General features: G+C 45.0%; 1 protein-coding gene across 5 annotated transcripts in view; it reads right to left on the minus strand.

The window, feature by feature from the left end:
- Positions 1-24689, minus strand: part of CHL1 (cell adhesion molecule L1 like) — a 780691-nt gene that overhangs the window by 182261 nt on the left and 573741 nt on the right. The gene's annotated exons all lie outside the window — the stretch shown is intronic.

Consider the following 24689-nt stretch of genomic DNA (forward strand, 5'->3'; position numbering starts at 1 on the left):
CTCTTCCCCTTGATTGGGGGAATGAAATGAAGTGTCATCATGATGAGGTCTGTTTATGGTACAGAGAACCCACCCCTGTCAACTTTACACACAATCTATATTTGATCCAAAAGACATATTTGCACAGGTGCACATTTCTTTAAAATTACATGCACCCATCACATATCACAGGAGGTATACCCTGTCCAAATCTGCTCTTCCTGGGAGCTTGCATTGAGAAATGGCAACATATTTCACTTTTTGGTCAGTTTACCAATATCAGATTCTTACTCAAATTTACCCAAATGTGTGCAAGGCATGCAGGCATTAATTGATGAAGTATCAGACTTTTAACATGCATCCATTTTAAGTAATACCCTCTTAACTGCTAGCTTTCCCCCAGATCATGCCACCGGTTCTAAAAACCTCTTAAAATGTGGGCAGAAAAATCACAAGAATTATGGTATCATTTAAATAATTAGGACAAGTCCGTACTATGAGTTATTCATCTTTTTCTAAAAATATATTCTGGCTACAGGGGTGTGTCTTTTCAGGTCACATGGTACAGAAACCAGTCTTTCCACTTTCTTCAAGCTCAGCCTCTGTCTTCAGTTTCTCCCCCTCCCAGTTTCTGCCAAGCCAGCTTGCTCTCACATGCAGTGCTCCTCCCCTTTCCTTCCAGGAGGAAGCCACATTTACGGCCCCCATAATAAAACATTTGCCTGGGCCCTGAAAGGCCCATTGTTCAAGAGGAAGCCATTCATGGCCACTTCAATAAACCCTCTGCCTGGGTCCTATGTTTAGTCTCTAGCAGTCCCTTGATAATTCAATCAGAGAAGTGTCAGATCCCTTTTGGTGGGAGCAGCAAAAAGGCAGCTAGGCCTGGGAACACAGCAGTTGTGCAAGTCTCAACTCCTGTCGGGGGTAGCTGGTGGGCAGAATTCAGTTCCTTAAGCCAGGCCCCAGCTAATGTCACTTTTAGTTACCCAGTTTTCTGCATTCAAATAAAACTAACCATTTTTACATATGCAGCTAGAATTCTGATTCTAAGTTTAAAACTATGACATTTAAACAATTGCAACCTATGTGACACTCAAAAGTAGGTCACTCATTTCTTTTAAACATTTAGATTTTTAGTGTCTTTCAGTCCAAATTTACTTAAACTGCTGAAATCCACAGCTCAGCCAGTCTTGTTATAAACCTTCAAGTCACTTCAGAATATAACTTTACATTGGATCCACCTCTCAGTAAGTCTTTCTTTGGCCTGCTTTGGGTTCATTTATTCAGTTTTACACAAAAAGAGAAAAAAGTCTGGTGTTGTTTTAAAACGCCGGCTTTCTGATAGTGGTGAGTACTGGTAATGCACCCATTTTTGGGATTTAAGAAAATGAATTCCCCACAATTCTAGGTTGCTTTTGGCAATCAGCATTGCCATTCCCAATGGTTTCAGGCTACTGTGTGGGTAGTCCAATGGTGGTTTTAGGCAGTGCCCTTCTGTGCCCATAACATCGGCAAAATGGGTAGCAGCCTATTCTTCATGCACTTCCCTGGGCATTTTCTGGGAATCTCTGGCCATCATGATGTTTTCCATGTCAGTACTGCACAGTTTTGAGGTAGGGCTTGGATGCGTGGATAAAAACATCCCACAAGCCCCCCTCTTGCGATGGCCATTCTGTTTCACTGATGGGACTCGCAAGACCTGGGATGTTTCCTCATCTTCTTCCAATAGATGGCAGAGTTCAGCACTTTTCCTCCATCCGGTCGGATCGATCGGTTCTCCTCGCCGGTCCTGATGGGAGTATTGGGCGGTACACTGGGCCCCTTGCGTCTCTGCTCCCGGTCTCCGGATCGTCCTCCTTGGCCCGTCTCCAGGTTTTCTTTCTCCTAGGACGACAAAGGAAGAGCGGCAATACCTATTCATAGACATTTTTCCCCCACCATTGATATAGTGGGGTGGCATATGAATTTTAGAACTCAACAGATATGCACATGCACATTTCTTTTTGCATTCAAAAACGAAAACACCCACATTGAGAAACTCAGAATTTGATAGGCGATATGTAGGATATTTTAAGTTAGAACTGAATTAATCTGAGACAGTACCCTCTAGGATTCCAGAGGATTCCTCCAGTTGTTGCAGAGTGTGCCTGGGATGGCAACACTTCAACTGGTTTATGTGGACCCACTTGTCTTCCCCCTCTGCCAAACCGCCTTTGGGGATGCGGATCTTGTAGGCCACAGGGGAGATTTTGTCTATAATCTCAAAGGGTCCCTTCCATGTAGGCAAAAATTTTCGCTGTTTGGCCTGGTTCCTTTGGAAATTGTATAGATAGACCCGGTCCCCCACCTGATATTCCTTCCTGGAAGTCTTCAGGTCATAGTGGGTCTTCATGCTATCAGCTGATCTTTCTAGATTCCGCTGAGCATAAGCAAAAGAATGTTGAAGGTGTTTCCTTAAATTCTCCACATACTCATGAGTTGTGGAGGCATTTATCAGTGTCTGCTCTTGGGTCCTGTAGAGCAAATGCTGAGGAAGCACCATCTTGCGCCCAGTCATCAACTCAAATGGTGACATTTTGGTTGCAGATGAAGGGGTAGATCTGATGGCCATTAGGACCAGAGGTAATCGGATATCCCAACTTGGCCCAGAATCTGCCACAAACTTTTTTAAGATGCTCACAATGGTTCGGCTATATCTCTCTACTGCCCGAGAAGAAGCTGGCCGGTAAGCAATATGCAACTTTCTTTTGACCCCCAGTATCTCCCACATCTTTGTCATTACTTCACTGGTGAAGTGGCTACCCCTGTCTGACTCAATCCTTTGAGGTAGACCGAAACGGGAAAAGATGTGGTTAATCATCAGGGCAGCTGCAGTTTCTGCCTTGCAATTTGGGGCTGGGAGACATTCCACCCACTTGGTAAACAAGCATGTCACAGTCAACATGTACTTATTCCCCCTAGCAGAGCGAATCACGGGGCCTACAAAGTCGATTTGTAAATCTGACCATGGCAGTGTCATCCACCTCTTTTGGAGAGGCGCGCAGTGTGTGAGGGACGTCGGCTGAAATTGCGCACACACAAGACACCCCTTCAAGTATTGGTCGAGGTCCTGCCCCATGTGTGGCCAGTATGCAACCTCTCTTAAGATTTCCAATGTTGTGTGAAACCCCCTATGACCGGCGGTGGCCGCATCATGGGCGTGACTTAACATCAGGCTTCGGAATGAGGTAGGAACCACCCACTGATCATGGCCAGCTTTGGATTTCCTTACCAGCAAACCGTCTTGGATCCGGAACATTTTTGGACATTTCATCAACACCCTTAGGTCCTCTTTCCCAATGTAATCGGTATCCGTCAGGGGAAAGTTCTCAGGGTCCTCAAGGTGTTGGTAAAACTTACCAATAATTGGATCCCCCTTCTGAGCTGTAATCAAATCAGCATCAGGGGTCTCCTTGCTCCATTGTGCAATTGAAAGGTCGTTGTGAGCATCTGTCTGGGACCTAGTGATAGCATTGACCTGGATTTCCCCCAACAGGGACTCAATCTCAATTAGATCCCCTTGGATGGTCCCCGTTTTGGCCAGCTGATCAGCTAAGTCATTTCCAGTTTTGTCTGGTCCCTCTACTTTGGAATGACCCTTGATCTTTTTCCAATAGATGGTCATCTCATTTGAGGTGACCAGATCATCAATGTTTTGGATCAACTTCCCATGTTTCAAGGGTTTGTTGTTAGCACATAACATGCCTCTGGTTTTCCAATTAACCAGGTGCTCCACGAACCCGTTCCGTACATAATCCGAATCTGTGATTATGACCAGTTCGTGGAGTTGATGCTGGACAGCAGTGAGGATGGCCTGATGCACAGCCATCAATTCTGCCACCTGACTACTTCGGGGACCAATTTTGTATCCAGCGGAGGGTTCTGGGAACTCATTCACCCATGCATTCCCTACTCCGGCCACCAGTTCTTTCTCCCCGTCGTTGTCAACATGGTAAGAGCATCCATCCACATATACAGTGGGCATTCCCTCACACTTGTCTTCTTCAAAGACTTTGTGGGGGGAATTAAGGTATGCCTCCATGTCGTCCTTTATTTTTAGACTTTCGTCCTCGAGACAGTTTTCTCTGGCACAATCATGCAAGTCAGCCAGACCTTGCGCGAGGGGACTCTTCTTGTTTTGGCCATATCTCACCTCCACAGGAAAGCCTTGCATTGACAGAATCCAGGAAGTAATTCGGGAATTACTCACATTTCCGGCCCGGTTTCTATCACTTTGGAGATATTGCAGAGGCTGGTGTGGAGTCTCCACTATGATGTGTTCCCCCTAGATAAACGGGCGGTAATTCTTCAATGCCCACACCGTTGCCAGGAGTGCCTTCTCACAATCGTTGAATTTTTCCTCCACAGAGGATAAAGTTTTGCTCGCATAGGAGATTACTTTATTGACCTTGTCATGCTTTTGGTATAATACCGCCATCAAGCACGTATTAGAGAACCCCGTCTCCAGGAAGAACTCCTTGTTTCTGACAGGGTAAGCTAGGCAGGGCGCTTGTGAGAGGCTTCTTTTGAGTTGTCTTACTGCCTCGGCTTGTTCTGGACCCCATTCCCACTTGACCCCCCCTTCAGGAGATGAATCAGGGGTCTGGTGATCTCTGCGTAGCCCTCAATGAACTTTCTGCTGTAATTAGTCAGTCCAAGGAGGCTCCTTAGTTCCCGCAGAGTTTTGGGGTCTTTCAGTTTCTGAAGTGCTTCCACTTTCTTTTCCTGGGGACAGAGACCCTGAGGAGTAATCTCATGCCCCAAGAAATTAACACGGGTTCTACACCACTGTGCTTTCTGAAAGGAAAGTTTTGCTCCGGCGGCCCTCAACTGCGTCAGAACATAACTTATCTCCGCTATGTGTTCCTCCACAGATGAACTTTTGATGAGGACATCATCTACATAAGCCAGGTTACCCCTTGCACCCAGGTCGGGCATGGCCTTATGTAGGAAAATATTGAACTCATTACCGGAGTTAAGGTATCCGAAGGGAGTCCGGGTCCATGTGTACTGCTGGCCCCCAAAGGTAAAAGCCAGCTTGTATTGGTCCTCCCTACTGACCGGCACGGTCCAGTATCCATTGGTCAGGTCTATTGCAGTGAATACCTGTGACCCCTGGATCTGGGCCAGCCCTTGGTCAATGTAGGGCAGAGGCTATCGGGAAGTATGGACCCGTTTGTTGAGCTCCCTGAGGTCAGCGCAGAGTCTCCACTGGCCTTTTGGCTTCAATATTCCCAGCACCGGATTATTGAAGGTGCTGTGGACTGGACGGATCATTCCCTAGGACTCAAGGTTCTTAATTATTTCAGTAAGGGACTCCATTGATGCGAGAGGCAAGCGATATTGCTTCACAAACACAGGAGTCATGCCAGGGTCCGTGGGGATTGTTGTTGTGTGGATGTCAGTGCGACCACAGTCATATGAGTCTACCGCAAAGAGATCTTGGAAATCCAAGAAAACTTGTTTCAACTTTTGCTTTTGTTCCAGAGTCACACAGGCATCAGCTAGGTTGACTCTCTCTTCCACCATCTGCCTGAAGCCTGGAAAGACTTCTGGTTTGGCTATCTCAGCGGCCTCCTCCAGCTGGGTGGAGAAGTCCCTGGTCAGAGTGCTGATTTGGACTGGAGGCTTCAGGTGGGAAAGGCAGCCCTCATGGACCTGGAAAATCACCTCATCCCTCCTGAAGTCACAAGTCACATCTTCCTTACCATAATGGCAAGAAGTGTACACCAGGAAGTTCCCCCCATGCCGGGTAAAAATCCTGTCTGGTGTTGTATTGTCATCACTGTCACTGTCAAAGCAGTCCTTGGGGATTGGCCCTAACAGTTCATTACCTAAATCTATGGAAAAATGTCGGTCATCAACCGCCATTCCAATAATGGTGCCTGCGGCTAGAGTAATACTCTTTAAGTCGCTGTTATCCACCTCTATTAGAATGGTGTCATGTTCTATGTTGACTAATGGTGTTGGGTTTACCCCTAACCCTTGCTGTTGGAGAGAAGCGTTTAGATGTATGTAAGCATCAGGGTTTTGCAAATATTGTCCTCTTTTAACTTTCACTTCCAGGGAGAATTGTCGGGTCCTTTCTGGGATGGTGACTTCCTCTTTGATCTGAATTTCAACTGCATAAGGTAGCAATTGAGCTGACCTAAATGCTTTTTCTGGATCATCAAAGCCCATGGGAATATCCGCTAATCGGGACCAAGCTTTGAAGTTTATTAGGTCCAAACTAATGGCAAAGCGATTGAGAATGTCACTGCCTAAGTAAAAGGCGGCAGGGACGTCTCGCACGACCCAACAATTGTGGACTATGCTCTTGTTGCCAATGGAGATTTTGAGCATACACCTGCTTGGCAGGAGATGAATGGAATTAGGTGCTTCCAGGTCCATTCCCCATTTGTCTATCAGTTTGAAGGTGGGAATGGCTGGATCTTTTGGGAGTTGGCGGAACATGGCTTCGCTGATGAAGCTCTTACCGTTGTTCACACACACTCGAGCGAGAACAGAGTCCTTCCCATCATTTAACTGGACAGGGATGAACAACTGCTCTCCAATTTGCTGAATATCAGCCAGGCTCTGAGCTGATTTCACATCTTTCTGGACTATAGGAGTGGGAGTTTCTGATTGTGGATTAGTATAGAATCTCAGAGTATTTCCTTCCAGCGTGGAGTACCACTTTAGACTGGAAGGAAGGTTGATTTTCAGAAATAGAGAGGACCCTCCATCACCAGTCTGTTGTCCTACTGCTATTACTGTCACGTCTGGAGTTTGGTTGTTCTGGAAGTGAAATTCTACTTGGTCAGATTTTTGTTCAACCATGTGGCAGGTGCCATTTAAACTAACATGGTTGACACTCTGTTTTAATTTTATTGGTCGGCTAGTCTGGGTCCAGAGGACCTTGTTTACGCAATCTATTAAGGGTGACAACCTCCTCAGGAGGTCATTCCCCAGTAAACAAGGGGTGCCCTCTGGAGTCACTACTATGACCGGGTGTTTCACCTTGTGTCGCCCGATCTTAATGTCCAAGTCTGCAGTCCACTCAACGGGAATTTCCTTCCCGTCAAAGTTCTGCAGTTGTCCAGGAAGAGAGGTGAGAGGAATTTGGTAATTCTCTCCCCTTCCTGCATTCAGTTCATCAAAGGCCCTTCTGGACAGAAGGGTAGCTTGAGATCCAGAGTCCACCAGTGCCAAAATTGTACCCTGCCCCTGTACTTGTACCGGGGCGTAGTATCTTCCCTCCTTCTCCTCAAGGGGGCACAGATAATGCACATTTTTGGACAACTGGTGGGCTAACTTTTTGGTTTTGGACATTGCTAGAGAAGAGATGTGGGCAGAATTCTGTGGAGAGCCTTGGGAATCTGAAAGAAAAAGTTGGCAACTGGAGATCAGAGTCATTGTGGGTTCCCCTGGTTCCGGTTCTGGGCCGCCCCCCCCTTCTTGGAGGCAGTCACCAGGATGGGTTTGAACCAGGGGATTTTGGTATTGTGGGTTCTGGGATGAGATGATGGGCGGCGGTAGCTCAGTCTCCATATCTCCCCAGTCTGGATTTGCATCCTTAGGGACCCATTTTTCTTTGGGAGGAGTTCCCCCCTCTCTGAAGGAGAAGATCCTTTTCCCAGGATCCTCTGAGGATCCCTCTCCCTCAAATTGGAAGATCTGTACCTCCTCCTCAAACTGAGTCTGTTTGGGTATTTTGTTTCTCCTACCCCCCCCTCTGCTCCTTAGGAGGCAGACTTTCAGGGGCAAGAGATTTTGTTTCCGGTTCCTGGGTTTCCAGGGGCTGTTTACAAGTGAGGAAGGAAGCTTCCTCCAAGGCTTTACACCCCCCTTCCCTTTGTGCCTCCTCCCTGGGAACCGGTGTGTTATCGGGGTGCTGCCCCCGTCATTGTTCTGGAGTACCAGGTCCAGAGTTTGGGGCATTCTGTGCCGGCATGCCCATCTGAGGGTTCTGCTGTGCCCTCAGTATTTGACCCAGATCCCGTGCCATATTTTGGACCTGGCGCTCTAACTGGGAAACCCGCTCAGGCTGATACGGGGCTCTATTTTCTCCCCTGGGCTGATCCCAGAAAGGGTAGCTATCCCTTCTCTGGTAGTACCCCTGGTTGGGAAGATTTTGGTACCCCTCCACCCTTGGCCTCCCCTCTCCCGGATTAGGTTGTCTGGGCTCAGGGAATTGGGGAAAGAAGGATGGATGATTTTGGGGCTGGAAGTTGGGTGGATACCTGGGGAAAAAGTTCTGCCCAGGATTTGGAGAATTTCTGCCCTCCGGGGGAAGTTAGGAGGGAAGTTCCCTGGGTTAGGTGCTTGGCTGGATCCCCCCCCTTGGGCTGGAGGAGTCCACACATAACCCAGGATGGGTCGGCTTCCCTTGTAACGGGGACTTACATAGTCAGGAGAGCGAGGGACCCCATTTGTGGGGCTGCCTCCTTGGCTCCCTGTCTGTGACTGGCCCGAGGATCTTCTGGGCCTAGCATTATTAGGTGCAGGTAGGTTTTTAGGCCCCCCCATCTCCAAATCCAAAACGGGGGTGACCTTTACCTCTGCCACCTTGGCAGCAGCACGGGTGCTGTTGGTTTTGGGGTTTTTGGGCGCATTATTTTTATTTTCTATTGGCTTCTGCACCTCATAGATCCGGGTCGCCTGTTCAATGACCCAGTCTAAAGATCTTTTCTCGTGAAAATCCCTCACAAGCTGGGTCATTATGTATTTGGGCAAGGCATGGAAAAACGTATTAATAAATTCTCTGCTATCCGTGCGCACCCTTCTTGTGGTCTGTGCAAAAGCACGCTTTAACTCCTGCACAAATTCTTGTGGGGCCTGATCCTCCCCACATTGTAAATTGTAGGCTGCTTTGCGAGCCTCTTGAGGATTTCTATGAGTAGAAAAATGTTTCAAGATGGCCGCCTTATAGGTGGACCACCTTAAATGATTTTGGTCCTCCAGCCCCGCAAAGAAACTGGAGTATTCCGGGGAGAAGGTCCACTTTACATATTGAATACAGCTTTGGCTGTCTTTCAAATGGAAAGTCTCCATCATTTGCTCAAACAACTCTAAGTGCTCCCAAACAGAATACTTGGCGTTCTTATGATAAGGCGTGATGACGCTCCTGATTGCCTTAATCTGCTTTAAGGGGTCCTTAAGCAAGGCCCTTTTTGTCTTATTGGCCCTTTTGGTCCGGGTAACCCTGGTCCATTCATCTTCTGACTCAGAGGCACTGCTCCCAGAGGTTCCCGTCTGTTCTTCCAGGTTTTCCCGGATTCTGCGAGCCTGGGAATGGCTGGCAGAATGTGGGGACCTGGTCTCCTGTGTCCTGTACCGTTCAGAGGAGTCTTCAGATTCCTCTTTGCTGCCAGGATTTGATGGGTACCCCCCCCCACTGACCTAACTGGGCAGAGGTTTTCAGGATGCCCTTAATGGGCCTACTCTCCTGGGGTTCCCCACTAAATTGCACTGTGCTTGGGTGCCCATACCCGGATGCCCGCCCCTCCATTCCTGGGTGGTACTGGCCTATGAGCCCCATGCTTCTGGCTGGATAGTAATCTGCCATCCCTGTGGCCCTGTGCTCATGTGCGCCAGGGGACATGGGGGTGGCAGAGTCCAGGGACTGAGAGAGATAAAGGCCTCTGGTACTAGGGCTCCTGGGGTTATGCTCAGGAGTTTCTCTTTCCCAGCGAAGCTCATCTCTATCCGCCCCTGCTCCCTGTTGCAATGCAAGAGCCTGCACCTTCAGTTCCTCAGTTAAGGCCTTACTAGACTCTATCAGTCTCTTCTGCATCGCTACCTGTTGTTGGAGTCTATCATTGTGCTGGCAGAGAGCCTCATTCTCTCTCTGTGCCTCCTGATTGGTCCTGGAGCACTGGGTCAGTCTTTGCTGCAGGAGGGTTACCTCCTGAGCTGTGCACCTATTGGCCTGCTCCTTTCTTCCCAGAGCATCCTCCACCCTCCTGGTGTGTTCTAACAAGTTCTGGTGTTCTTTTTGGAGGTCACCCAGCCCCTGGAGGGCCAAGTGATTTTCTTCTGTTTTTCTTTTTAAATGGCAAACTTCCTGGCCTAAGGCGTCTCTTTCCTTATCTGGCGCTCCTGATCAAACTCTGCCTGGGTATCCAGGTCTTTCAGGATCGGTTTATTGCTCTCCTCTTTCTCTCTGTCTAGTTGGATTTGCAGGGTGGCTACCTGCTCTGTGCATGCCCTGTTGAAATTGATCTGTTGCTCCAGCTTTTTCTGGCTCTGCAGTAGGGAGTCCAAACTGTCTTCGCGTTCCTTCTGCAAAGCCAGAATTCTGGTATCCTGGTCTGTCTTTTCCTGTTGCAGTATATCCATGTCCTCTTTTATTTTAATGATATACTGCCTACTATCATTTTCTGACTCCTGGCTCCTCTGCAACCTCTGCTCAGAAGAGTCCAGATCAGATTGGGCCTTCTGTAATGCCAGCAGTTGCCTACTCGCCAGATCTTGGCCTTCAGCACATTTGTCCTGCATGGCTCCCATATGTAAATATAAATATGCCGCTACCCTGGCAATCTTGTTGTGCTCCTCCTTGGCCTTAGAGGACATATATAGTTCACTCAGGGCCACATGTAAGGGACCCTGGTCTCCCCATGTATCTGTCCCTGTTTCCGTGATCTGGGGTGCGATTGCTTGCAACCAGACCGTCTGGTCCTGATGGGTCCACTCACCTCTCACAAATAGCTTATGTAAGAAGTGCTCTCTGGCTATTTTCATATCTACCAAGGTCGTCATTCTAGAGATTGGTCTCTGTCCTGACTTACAGAAATTAGTATTTTATTTTTGCAAAACAGACCTTTTTCTTAGAGCGTTCCTTTGAGGAGTGCTTTACAGCGTAACACAGCGTGGTGATCCGACCGGATATGTGTATCTGGTCAGCTGGCACGCTGTATTAATCTGCAGAAATGGTAGATCTAACCCAAACGTCCCGCTCGAGCCCCCAATTTGTAAGAGGATTCAATTCAACACTACAGCTAAGTCAATGCCTAGTCTGGGATACTAAATGGAAACCCTTATTGATATATCTTTATGTCCCGTTCATGCGTTCTGGATGACTACCCCTATATAACACCCCTCTCTTGGAATCCCCCTGACCCCACTGAGCCAAGAAGTAGTTCTGTTTTGCAAGTTTAAAGGTTTATTTGATCATTTAAACAATATATATATATCACGCTTTATAATAAATTAATAATTGAATATCACACTGAATCTGAGCAGTAATCAATAATGGATAGTCTAGCACTAGCACACTTGTGAATAGGAACAGAAGAATAAGGTGGTAGAGAATGCTTTATATAAGTTCAGATGGATGTAATGTTGAATGAAAATGCAATACAGAAAATACTCAATATGATTTCAACAAAACAATGTGATCACTTTCCTCTGGCAATCCCCTCCCCCCTTTATGCAATGCAAGGAAATGGAAGGAAAGCACACAGTTCTCAGAAATGCAATCAACTGTAATTCAGTTCACCCCAGCAAGCTTAGACTACAGAAGTTGGAAACACAGGCCCAAAATGCTTTTATATGTGCTGGCAATGAAGTGAAAAATATGCTAAAATGCTTTTAATTCCCTCTAGAGGTTCAGGGTGAGTGGTGTCAAGTTAATATTAGTCCAGGCTCACTCTAGCAATGATTTAGGGATGGTTCTTAAGAGGCAAAAGAATTTTTAGCAAGGAAACTGCTGTTTTCACACGTGGAGAAATTTGCAAATCGCGGTAAATTCGCGAGTGCGTTTTTCGCGATTGCGGCAAAAGTTTATGGAATAGGAATGCGGTTCTAGGGTCTTTGAAAAGCCAAGATTCCCAGCTTTCAGAGGAAAGTTACTGCAAGTCTCTAAGACAAACGGTCACGGAGATATGAGCGATATGGTAAAGGTCGTTTTTCAGATTTGAAATTTTAAAGTTCAAAGTGACAAGTGACAGCTAGCAGCTAGAAAATGACAGGTGACAGCTTTTAGGCAGTTCTACTTAGATTAAAATAGATTGAATTATATTATTTTAACTAAGAGATTGGTTCTGCACAGTTCTGCTAGGTACTCACAATATATTTAGAAATAGAATGGGCCTCGCCACGGATCTGGTCAGGTTTTAGACTGGACTCTGGTCTGGTCTCGGCACTTCACAGTGATCTGGGTCAGCTCTCTGGTTCTGCTAACAGTGGTCTGGGTCAGCTCTGCTCTGCTGGTCTAGCCTCTCTGGATTCTTCTGCACAGCTTTCTCTGGAGATTGATGGATTTGAAGTCTGGATCTCTGGATGTGGTATGGTCCGGCAGCATGCTCCGCAGCAAATGGAATTGAATGTCCCTATCTGTCCTGACTGTCTGCTTTTATGTGTTTTGAAAATGGGTGGAGAGGCTAGCTTCCTAGGCCCTACCCCTCTCCACTTGTCATTGGCCACTTCATCCTCTTCCCCTTGATTGGGGAAATGAAATGAAGTGTCATCATGATGAGGTCTGTTTATGGTACAGAGAACCCAACCCTGTCAACTTTACACACAATCTATATTTGATCCAAAAGACATATTTGCACAGGTGCACATTTGTTTAAAATTACATGCACCCATCACATATCACAGGAGGTATACCCTGTCCAAATCTGCTCTTCCTGGGAGCTTGCATTGAGAAATGGCAACATATTTCACTTTTTGGCCAGGTTACCAATATCAGATTCTTACTCAAATTTACCCAAATGTGTGCAAGGCATGCAGGCATTAATTGATGAAGTATCAGACTTTTAACATGCATACATTTTAAGTAATACCCTCTTAACTGCTAGCTTTCCCCCAGATCATGCCACCGGTTCTAAAAACCTCTTAAAATGTGGGCACAAAAATCACAAGAATTATGGTATCATTTAAATAATTATGACAAGTCCGTACTATGAGTTATTCATCTTTTTCTAAAACCATATTCTGGCTACATGGGTGTGTCTTTTCAGGTCACATGGTACAGAAACCAGTCTTTCCACTTTCTTCAAGCTCAGCCTCTGTCTCCAGTTTCTCCCCCTCCCAGTTTCTGCCAAGCCAGCTTGCTCTCACATGCAGTGCTCCTCCCCTTTCCTTCCAGGAGGAAGCCACATTTACGGCCCCCATAATAAAACATTTGCCTGGGCCCTGAAAGGCCCATTGTTCAAGAGGAAGCCATTTATGGCCACTTCAATAAACCCTCTGCCTGGGTCCTATGTTTAGTCTCTAGCAGTCCCTTGATAATTCAATCAGAGAAGTGTCAGATCCCTTTTGGTGGGAGCAGCAAAAAGGCAGCTAGGCCTGGGAACACAGCAGTTGTGCAAGTGTCAACTCCTGTCGGGGGTAGCTGGTGGGCAGAATTCAGTTCCTTAAGCCAGGCCCCAGCTAATGTCACTTTTAGTTACCCAGTTTTCTGCATTCAAATAAAACTAACCATTTTTACATATGCAGCTAGAATTCTGATTCTAAGTTTAAAACTATGACATTTAAACAATTGCAACCTATGTGACACTCAAAAGTAGGTCACTCATTTCTTTTAAACATTTAGATTTTTAGTGTCTTTCAGTCCAAATTTACTTAAACTGCTGAAATCCACAGCTCAGCCAGTCTTGTTATAAACCTTCAAGTCACTTCAGAATATAACTTTACATTGGATCCACCTCTCAGTAAGTCTTTCTTTGGCCTGCTTTGGGTTCATTTATTCAGTTTTACACAAAAAGTGAAAAAAGTCTGGTGTTGTTTTAAAACGCCGGCTTTCTGATAGTGGTGAGTACTGGTAATGCACCCATTTTTGGGATTTAAGAAAATGAATTCCCCACAATTCTAGGTTGCTTTTGGCAATCGACATTGCCATTCCCAATGGTTTCAGGCTACTGTGTGGGTAGTCCAATGGTGGTTTTAGGCAGTGCCCTTCTGTGCCCATAACATCGGCAAAATGGGTGGCAGCCTATTCTTCATGCACTTCCCTGGGCATTTTCTGGGAATCTCTGGCCATCATGATGTTTTCCATGTCAGTACTGCACAGTTTTGAGGTAGGGCTTGGATGCGTGGATAAAAACATCCCACATTATAGGCTCTTTCTCCTGTTCTTGTTCCCACCCTGAGGGTCGTCTAGATGTCTGGACAGAACTAAACTTTGCATCTTGGGATTTACATATGGGTGATTGCGGTGCGCAGGAATATGTTCTGGGCAGCTTCCAGTTGAAGACCCAAAGACACAGGACAACTTATGTGGGAGAGCCAGCCACGCGACACCTGAGGGATACGAACAAGACAAGATCCAATGAAGGTCACCAAGGTCAGGTGGTGAAAGGTGATTGTACAGTGGCAAACACAGAAGCAGCTCGTTCACAGATTCCCTTGAAAATGTGAGTGAGGTGACTTGTGGCACAGGCTGGAGATCTGCAAACTTTGTTCAGAAAAGTGATAGCTGCAGGGAGGTAGGTCTGGAAACAGCTAGTCAGTCCACTGGTCCACCGGTTGGTCCAGGGACACCTCCGAAAGGCTCAGCAAGCACAGATCCACAAGAGAAGCATTCGGGACTGGTTGTTTCGACCGGTCTAGGGGTCAAAGAACCAATAGATGTCTTCTTGAGATCAGTCAGAGGAGCAGGGCTTCACTGAGCTTATTACTGGAGTTGATGCTGGTCAGCTATAGGGGTTGTCCTCAGGTCATAAGTGGGCTGCTCTTCTTCGTAGAAGTCTTTGTTCCAACAATGATCTGATGAAAAGTTACAGAGTCCCTCTTTTTATTCAAGGATCAGGCTGGGAGCAAGACCAAGCCCAGAAATGTAAAGAATCTGAACCATTCAAACAGCCCACGGTTGTCCAATAATCTTGACCTGATATTTGACTTTTTATTATATCCCTTCCCTGGTCTCTACAGTGTCTTTATTTGGACCTGCTTTGGATATTTTTCTCATATTTTATTCTGCATTTCTGGTAATTCATTTGGCTCCTGAGTTACCTTAGTCACCATCATCAAACCTCCCGGTACAGTGCCGCACTGTCTCCTCACCACGTAATTCCCAGAGGTGAGTCCACGGTTTGGAGACATCTGTCCCCCGACCTTCCATGAGGTTTTGACCCCACAGGGTGGAAGGGGGCTGACTCCTCCAACCGCCCTGCTTCAACTGACTCTGGAACCAAACCGAAGGAGTATCGCTCAGAGGACACCTCAAACGACACGTTCCAGAGAACAGGTGCTTGAAACTCCTCTCTGGTGCTGGTGCTCTCTCTCTCCAACACCCTACTCACAACTCTTCACACCTCCCTGTACAATGCTTCTGCTACCACACTCCTCACATTTCTTTCTGTTTCCTCTTTATTGCTCCATCCAACCTTTCTTGTATTATTCTGTCACTGTTGTCCCTTCATCCGCCCAGCCTTCTTCCTATGCAAAAATGCTATTTCCTTCCTGTTCTCTGCGACAGATTCATCCCTCTTCTGCAAACACCATACCTCTGTCTCTGACTCATCACAACCACACAGCTTCTGCCAGGTCGATTGGTTTAATTGAGCCTCTGCCTCTCTCTCTGGCTCACCCTTCTTTCCACTTAGCGTGTGTACCTGCAGGTGATAAAGGACTGAGGATTGTGGTACAAATAATTGGTTAACTAAGTCAGCACCAGTTTGATGAGATGAACTGCAATTTTAATTTATTTTCAATCTTTTATATTAGATTGTTCATGCACAGTCATTCTAACAATGGTAATGAATCCCTTGTACATTGATTTTTCCTCGTTGATAGTAAACATAATAATTGTGTTCAGCTTTTATAAAATATTTATTTATTTTATGTATTTTTACTTTTATAAAGCGCTCAAAGCAGCCCTTAGGCACTGTGGTGCTGTTACAAGGAGGCTTACTTAGTTGCAGATGAATGAACAGAAAAAGCCAGTCCGAGGTTCATAAGGGGTACAGGTGAACGTGTTACCGACAAGCACATGTACAAGAGTTGCTGGTTGCAGTGCAGTGAGAAATAGAACATGGAGTTGTAGGTGGCTCAAGGGTTACAGGTGAACCGGCTACTACTAGTAACGTATCATATTGCACCCTCAGGTAAGAGCTAGCAAGTGGTGCTGGTGTGTGTTTGTGTGTGGTTTAGGTGAATAGCCTAATATATACTTCTAGTTACTCTTTTAAGTAACACACCTCATGTGTACAAATATAGTGCAGTTTGGTTCAGTGCCCATTATTAAACAACTACCATACCACAAATGGTAAAGCTGTAGTCACTGTATTGTGTGAAAGGACACATATACTCGTTATTATTGTGCAACATGGTCACTTCCGCTTTACCTCATTCCATACATGGATTCCTGAGTGATTTGTTGTTGTTGCAGCTATTATTAAAATAGCCATGTGTGGGCTTGTGTTCTATAATTACATGATTTAGCTATGTGTAATCCATATAGTGCAGGGGTCTGGCCTTTTTGGTCAAATAGATGTTTTGGGCTACAATTCACATCAGCCTTAGCCAGTATAGCCAATGATGCGGGATCATGGGAGTTGTACAAGACTGAGATTGTGGATATCCAATCATCAATCATCAACCAATCATTAGCCGGTAAGACAGCTCAGCGGGCTGAGCACTTGCTGCTGTGATCTGAGTGTGATCTGCAGGTCGCAGGTTCGAATCCTGGCAAGGCCAACTCAGCCTTTCATCCTTCCAAGGTCAATAAATGAGTACCAATTTCGGTTGGGTGATATTGTATGTAAATATGTGCTCTGTAAAGCGCTTTGGATTAAGGCGCTATATAAATAATACATCATTCAACACTACAGCTAAGTCAATGCCTAGTCTGGGATACTAAATGGAAACCCTTATTGATATATCTTTATGTCCCGTTCATGCGTTCTGGATGACTACCCCTATATAACACCCCTCTCTTGGAATCCCCCTGACCCCACTGAGCCAAGAAGTAGTTCTGTTTTGCAAGTTTAAAGGTTTATTTGATCATTTAAACAATATATATATATCACGCTTTATAATAAATTAATAATTGAATATCACACTGAATCTGAGCAGTAATCAATAATGGATAGTCTGGCACTAGCACACTTGTGAATAGGAACAGAAGAATAAGGTGGTAGAGAATGCTTTATATAAGTTCAGATGGATGTAATGTTGAATGAAAATGCAATACAGAAAATACTCAATATGATTTCAACAAAACAATGTGATCACTTTCCTCTGGCAATCCCCTCCCCCCTTTATGCAATGCAAGGAAATGGAAGGAAAGCACACAGTTCTCAGAAATGCAATCAACTGTAATTCAGTTCACCCCAGCAAGCTTAGACTACAGAAGTTGGAAACACAGGCCCAAAATGCTTTTATATGTGCTGGCAATGAAGTGAAAAATATGCTAAAATGCTTTTAATTCCCTCTAGAGGTTCAGGGTGAGTGGTGTCAAGTTAATATTAGTCCAGGCTCACTCTAGCAATGATTTAGGGATGGTTCTTAAGAGGCAAAAGAATTTTTAGCAAGGAAACTGCTGTTTTCACACGTGGAGAAATTTGCAAATCGCGGTAAATTCGCGAGTGCGTTTTTCGCGATTGCGGCAAAAGTTTATGGAATAGGAATGCGGTTCTAGGGTCTTTGAAAAGCCAAGATTCCCAGCTTTCAGAGGAAAGTTACTGCAAGTCTCTAAGACAAACGGTCACGGAGATATGAGCGATATGGTAAAGGTCGTTTTTCAGATTTGAAATTTTAAAGTTCAAAGTGACAAGTGACAGCTAGCAGCTAGAAAATGACAGGTGACAGCTTTTAGGCAGTTCTACTTAGATTAAAATAGATTGAATTATATTATTTTAACTAAGAGATTGGTTCTGCACAGTTCTGCTAGGTACTCACAATATATTTAGAAATAGAATGGGCCTCGCCACGGATCTGGTCAGGTTTTAGACTGGACTCTGGTCTGGTCTCGGCACTTCACAGTGATCTGGGTCAGCTCTCTGGTTCTGCTAATAGTGGTCTGGGTCAGCTCTGCTCTGCTGGTCTAGCCTCTCTGGATTCTTCTGCACAGCTTTCTCTGGAGATTGATGGATTTGAAGTCTGGATCTCTGGATGTGGTATGGTCCGGCAGCATGCTCCGCAGCAAATGGAATTGAATGTCCCTATCTGTCCTGACTGTCTGCTTTTATGTGTTTTGAAAATGGGTGGAGAGGCTAGCTTCCTAGGCCCTACCCCTCTCCACTTGTCATTGGCCACTTCATCCTCTTCCCCTTGATTGGGGGAATGAAATGAAGTGTCATCATGATGAGGTCTGTTTATGGTACAGAGAACCCAACCCTGTCAACTTTACACACAATCTATATTTGATCCAAAAGACATATTTGCACAGGTGCACATTTGTTTAAAATTACATGCACCCATCACATATCACAGGAGGTATACCCTGTCCAAATCTGCTCTTCCTGGGAGCTTGCATTGAGAAATGGCAACATATTTCACTTTTTGGTCAGGTTACCAATATCAGATTCTTACTCAAATTTACCCAAATGTGTGCAAGGCATGCAGGCATTAATTGATGAAGTATCAGACTTTTAACATGCATACATTTTAAGTAATACCCTCTTAACTGCTAGCTTTCCCCCAGATCATGCCACCGGTTCTAAAAACCTCTTAAAATGTGGGCAGAAAAATCACAAGAATTATGGTATCATTTAAATAATTATGACAAGTCCGTACTATGAGTTATTCATCTTTTTCTAAAACCATATTCTGGCTACATGGGTGTGTCTTTTCAGGTCACATGGTACAGAAACCAGTCTTTCCACTTTCTTCAAGCTCAGCCTCTGTCTCCAGTTTCTCCCCCTCCCAGTTTCTGCCAAGCCAGCTTGCTCTCACATGCAGTGCTCCTCCCCTTTCCTTCCAGGAGGAAGCCACATTTACGGCCCCCATAATAAAACATTTGCCTGGGCCCTGAAAGGCCCATTGTTCAAGAGGAAGCCATTTATGGCCACTTCAATAAACCCTCTGCCTGGGTCCTATGTTTAGTCTCTAGCAGTCCCTTGATAATTCAATCAGAGAAGTGTCAGATCCCTTTTGGTGGGAGCAGCAAAAAGGCAGCTAGGCCTGGGAACACAGCAGTTGTGCAAGTGTCAACTCCTGTCGGGGGTAGCTGGTGGGCAGAATTCAGTTCCTTAAGCCAGGCCCCAGCTAATGTCACTTTTAGTTACCCAGTTTTCTGCATTCAAATAAAACTAACCATTTTTACATATGCAGCTAGAATTCTGATTCTAAGTTTAAAACTATGACATTTAAACAATTGCAACCTATGTGACACTCAAAAGTAGGTCACTCATTTCTTTTAAACATTTAGATTTTTAGTGTCTTTCAGTCCAAATTTACTTAAACTGCTGAAATCCACAGCTCAGCCAGTCTTGTTATAAACCTTCAAGTCACTTCAGAATATAACTTTACATTGGATCCACCTCTCAGTAAGTCTTTCTTTGGCCTGCTTTGGGTTCATTTATTCAGTTTTACACAAAAAGTGAAAAAAGTCTGGTGTTGTTTTAAAACGCCGGCTTTCTGATAGTGGTGAGTACTGGTAATGCACCCATTTTTGGGATTTAAGAAAATGAATTCCCCACAATTCTAGGTTGCTTTTGGCAATCGACATTGCCATTCCCAATGGTTTCAGGCTACTGTGTGGGTAGTCCAATGGTGGTTTTAGGCAGTGCCCTTCTGTGCCCATAACATCGGCAAAATGGGTGGCAGCCTATTCTTCATGCACTTCCCTGGGCATTTTCTGGGAATCTCTGGCCATCATGATGTTTTCCATGTCAGTACTGCACAGTTTTGAGGTAGGGCTTGGATGCGTGGATAAAAACATCCCACATTATAGGCTCTTTCTCCTGTTCTTGTTCCCACCCTGAGGGTCGTCTAGATGTCTGGACAGAACTAAACTTTGCATCTTGGGATTTACATATGGGTGATTGTGGTGCGCAGGAATATGTTCTGGGCAGCTTCCAGTTGAAGACCCAAAGACACAGGACAACTTATGTGGGAGAGCCAGCCACGCGACACCTGAGGGATACGAACAAGACAAGATCCAATGAAGGTCACCAAGGTCAGGTGGTGAAAGGTGATTGTACAGTGGCAAACACAGAAGCAGCTCGTTCACAGATTCCCTTGAAAATGTGAGTGAGGTGACTTGTGGCACAGGCTGGAGATCTGCAAACTTTGTTCAGAAAAGTGATAGCTGCAGGGAGGTAGGTCTGGAAACAGCTAGTCAGTCCACTGGTCCACCGGTTGGTCCAGGGACACCTCCGAAAGGCTCAGCAAGCACAGATCCACAAGAGAAGCATTCGGGACTGGTTGTTTCGACCGGTCTAGGGGTCAAAGAACCAATAGATGTCTTCTTGAGATCAGTCAGAGGAGCAGGGCTTCACTGAGCTTATTACGGGAGTTGATGCTGGTCAGCTACATGGGTTGTCCTCAGGTCATAAGTGGGCTGCTCTTCTTCGTAGAAGTCTTTGTTCCAACAATGATCTGATGAAAAGTTACAGAGTCCCTCTTTTTATTCAAGGATCAGGCTGGGAGCAAGACCAAGCCCAGAAATGTAAAGAATCTGAACCATTCAAACAGCCCACGGTTGTCCAATAATCTTCACCTGATATTTGACTTTTTATTATATCCCTTCCCTGGTCTCTACAGTGTCTTTATTTGGACCTGCTTTGGATATTTTTCTCATATTTTATTCTGCATTTCTGGTAATTCATTTGGCTCCTGAGTTACCTTAGTCACCATCATCAAACCTCCCGGTACAGTGCCGCACTGTCTCCTCACCACGTAATTCCCAGAGGTGAGTCCACGGTTTGGAGACATCTGTCCCCCGACCTTCCATGAGGTTTTGACCCCACAGGGTGGAAGGGGGCTGACTCCTCCAACCGCCCTGCTTCAACTGACTCTGGAACCAAACCGAAGGAGTATCGCTCAGAGGACACCTCAAACGACACGTTCCAGAGAACAGGTGCTTGAAACTCCTCTCTGGTGCTGGTGCTCTCTCTCTCCAACACCCTACTCACAACTCTTCACACCTCCCTGTACAATGCTTCTGCTACCACACTCCTCACATTTCTTTCTGTTTCCTCTTTATTGCTCCATCCAACCTTTCTTGTATTATTCTGTCACTGTTGTCCCTTCATCCGCCCAGCCTTCTTCCTATGCAAAAATGCTATTTCCTTCCTGTTCTCTGCGACAGATTCATCCCTCTTCTGCAAACACCATACCTCTGTCTCTGACTCATCACAACCACACAGCTTCTGCCAGGTCGATTGGTTTAATTGAGCCTCTGCCTCTCTCTCTGGCTCACCCTTCTTTCCACTTAGCGTGTGTACCTGCAGGTGATAAAGGACTGAGGATTGTGGTACAAATAATTGGTTAACTAAGTCAGCACCAGTTTGATGAGATGAACTGCAATTTTAATTTATTTTCAATCTTTTATATTAGATTGTTCATGCACAGTCATTCTAACAATGGTAATGAATCCCTTGTACATTGATTTTTCCTCGTTGATAGTAAACATAATAATTGTGTTCAGCTTTTATAAAATATTTATTTATTTTATGTATTTTTACTTTTATAAAGCGCTCAAAGCAGCCCTTAGGCACTGTGGTGCTGTTACAAGGAGGCTTACTTAGTTGCAGATGAATGAACAGAAAAAGCCAGTCCGAGGTTCATAAGGGGTACAGGTGAACGTGTTACCGACAAGCACATGTACAAGAGTTGCTGGTTGCAGTGCAGTGAGAAATAGAACATGGAGTTGTAGGTGGCTCAAGGGTTACAGGTGAACCGGCTACTACTAGTAACGTATCATATTGCACCCTCAGGTAAGAGCTAGCAAGTGGTGCTGGTGTGTGTTTGTGTGTGGTTTAGGTGAATAGCCTAATATATACTTCTAGTTACTCTTTTAAGTAACACACCTCATGTGTACAAATATAGTGCAGTTTGGTTCAGTGCCCATTATTAAACAACTACCATACCACAAATGGTAAAGCTGTAGTCACTGTATTGTGTGAAAGGACACATATACTCGTTATTATTGTGCAACATGGTCACTTCCGCTTTACCTCATTCCATACATGGATTCCTGAGTGATTTGTTGTTGTTGCAGCTATTATTAAAATAGCCATGTGTGGGCTTGTGTTCTATAATTACATGATTTAGATATGTGTAATCCATATAGTGCAGGGGTCTGGCCTTTTTGGTCAAATAGATGTTTTGGGCTACAATTCACATCAGCCTTAGCCAGTATAGCCAATGATGCGGGATCATGGGAGTTGTACAAGACTGAGATTGTGGATATCCAATCATCAATCATCAACCAATCATTAGCCGGTAAGATAGCTCAGCGGGCTGAGCACTTGCTGCTGTGATCTGAGTGTGATCTGCAGGTCGCAGGTTCGAATCCTGGCAAGGCCAACTCAGCCTTTCATCCTTCCAAGGTCAATAAATGAGTACCAATTTCGGTTGGGTGATATTGTATGTAAATATGTGCTCTGTAAAGCGCTTTGGATTAAGGCGCTATATAAATAATACAACATTATCAAATGAACAGGATTGAAAATGTGGGCACGTTAACTTTACAATGGTATGTTTGAAAAGATACGTTTCAGGATTCAATGCAACTAATCTATATTTATCTTTTGTTATCTTTATTTTGATTTTTCTTTCCTCATCCCTTCTATTATACAATTCATTTATTGAAGAAATTGGATATTGCTGTTTTGTTTTGTACTAATTGCATGCTATCTTTTATACACTTGATTAAAATCTGCAGAGGCTTGACTAAATTCTGCAGCAAGGTTGTTGCACAGTTTGGGCATGTGAGTCACGACCATTGTAAGAATGGCTGTGCATGATAAAACTAGCATAAAAAAAAATAAGAAAATACATTCAAATTTCAATTAATATCTTACGGTTGGCACTGACTGTGTAAACCAGGTATTGGTACAAATGTTTAGTCAATGAGACAATCAGGGAAGGGTCTCTAGGATTGGTTAGGCTGGAACACATAAGACTTTTGTGCCCACATTTCCTGTCAGATTTCCCATCTATAGAGTCTGGCCATTCATGGGCGTTGGGAGCTTAGGGGAGTTAGTGGATGGGCTTTACATGCTGTGATCTTGTGGGTATGGTTTCTACATACCCAGGCTCACCATTGCACTGTGGAGGGCTCAAAGTTTCACCACGGCCAAGCAAAAGAACGGCTTTGCGTCCGTAAACACGTTCCCCACAACCACAAGACTAGGGTTTTGGTAACCATGATGTAAATGAGAAAAAAAAAAAAGAAATAAGGCCTTTTTGCTTGCTTTTCAGAGAGATTTTGCAAACTTACAAAATTCAGATTTCTGTAACACGATCCTTCCAAAATGTTGTTGGGGCCCTGGGAATTAAGTAGAAGGGTTCGGCGGTCTGTATCTCCTTGGGCATGGCTGCAACATGCTCATTCTCACTGTGCAGTGAGTAAATTCCAGACCTACCCCCTGCTGCAGCAAACAAAACCTCTCAAGGAATCTCTCCTTTCGTTGCAACACCACAATAAAGTGGGCTCCATTTTACATATACCAACCTTTTTTTCTTCTAATGTCTTCCTGAACATCTTATCTCTCCCTAGCCTTTATTCCAACTATCTTCCCGACATTACTCCTTCCTACCACAAATCGATGTTCTCTCATACTCCTCAATTGCCTCTCAGACAGAAGCGCTTCAATGCCATAAACTATGGTAGGAGGAGCTATACAAATGCACCATACCATAACTTATATTCAGTCAAGCTCAGGTAACTCTTTACATTCTTCTCTGATACATCTTGACGGAGGATTGTGATTGACTAATTGGATAACTTGGCCTTAGCACACCAGTGGGCATTGATGCCATGCAGAGAGATGGTGGAACATGGGATGAGCTGTCAATAGGCTTTACAGCCTTCTTAAATTAGACATGGGCTGTTGGTAAGCCATAGGGCAGACGCCTAAGTACAGGCTCCAGCATATCACTGTTGATCACCTCTGCCTACGCACACACCACCAAAGCAATCACAGGGAATTTTTCAATAAGAGTTATTCTGGCTCTACACCCACTTCCCGCAGGCTGATCCAGAGACACTATATGACAACAGACTTAAGGCAGTGCATTGATTGCTACTTTGGGCATTGCTTAAACGGATGGCCTGCATTTCACATACCCTGTGACAGTTCTGTCACAGAGCTTTGGTTTGGTGGGGCAGTCCAGTGGTTCGGCCATGTACCAGCTCTAGGCCGAGCCTCATGACAGGGGTGGTGCCACCTAGCTACTCTGACCACCTCATCTAGAAACCCCGCTGAAATACAGGTGACTTCATTACACAGAGTTATCACTGTACAACTGCCAACAGCCGTAACTTAAAGAATTTCAGAAGCAAAATTATGTGCAAGTATACATCCATATTCTGTAGGCCTCAGCAGCCTGGCTGCCTATTGCGCGGAAAATAGTTGTTACCTTTCTAGATACAAGGAACTGGCAAACCGATAAATACTAAAATATTGCAATCGAAACTGGAATTGCTAAGACATATGGAATGGAACAAATACCAATGGCTATGATCATTGGTTATAATTAATTTAATCTTTCTATCCATCACATTATTTGTTTTTTATAGCAAAATGGACATGCACACCGTGCTTAGAGAATTAAGCTGCACCACACTATTG

Source organism: Ambystoma mexicanum, chromosome 2p, assembly GCF_040938575.1.
Source record: "Ambystoma mexicanum isolate Mex_15411 chromosome 2p, UKY_AmexF1_1, whole genome shotgun sequence".
Classification (NCBI taxonomy): domain Eukaryota; kingdom Metazoa; phylum Chordata; class Amphibia; order Caudata; family Ambystomatidae; genus Ambystoma; species Ambystoma mexicanum.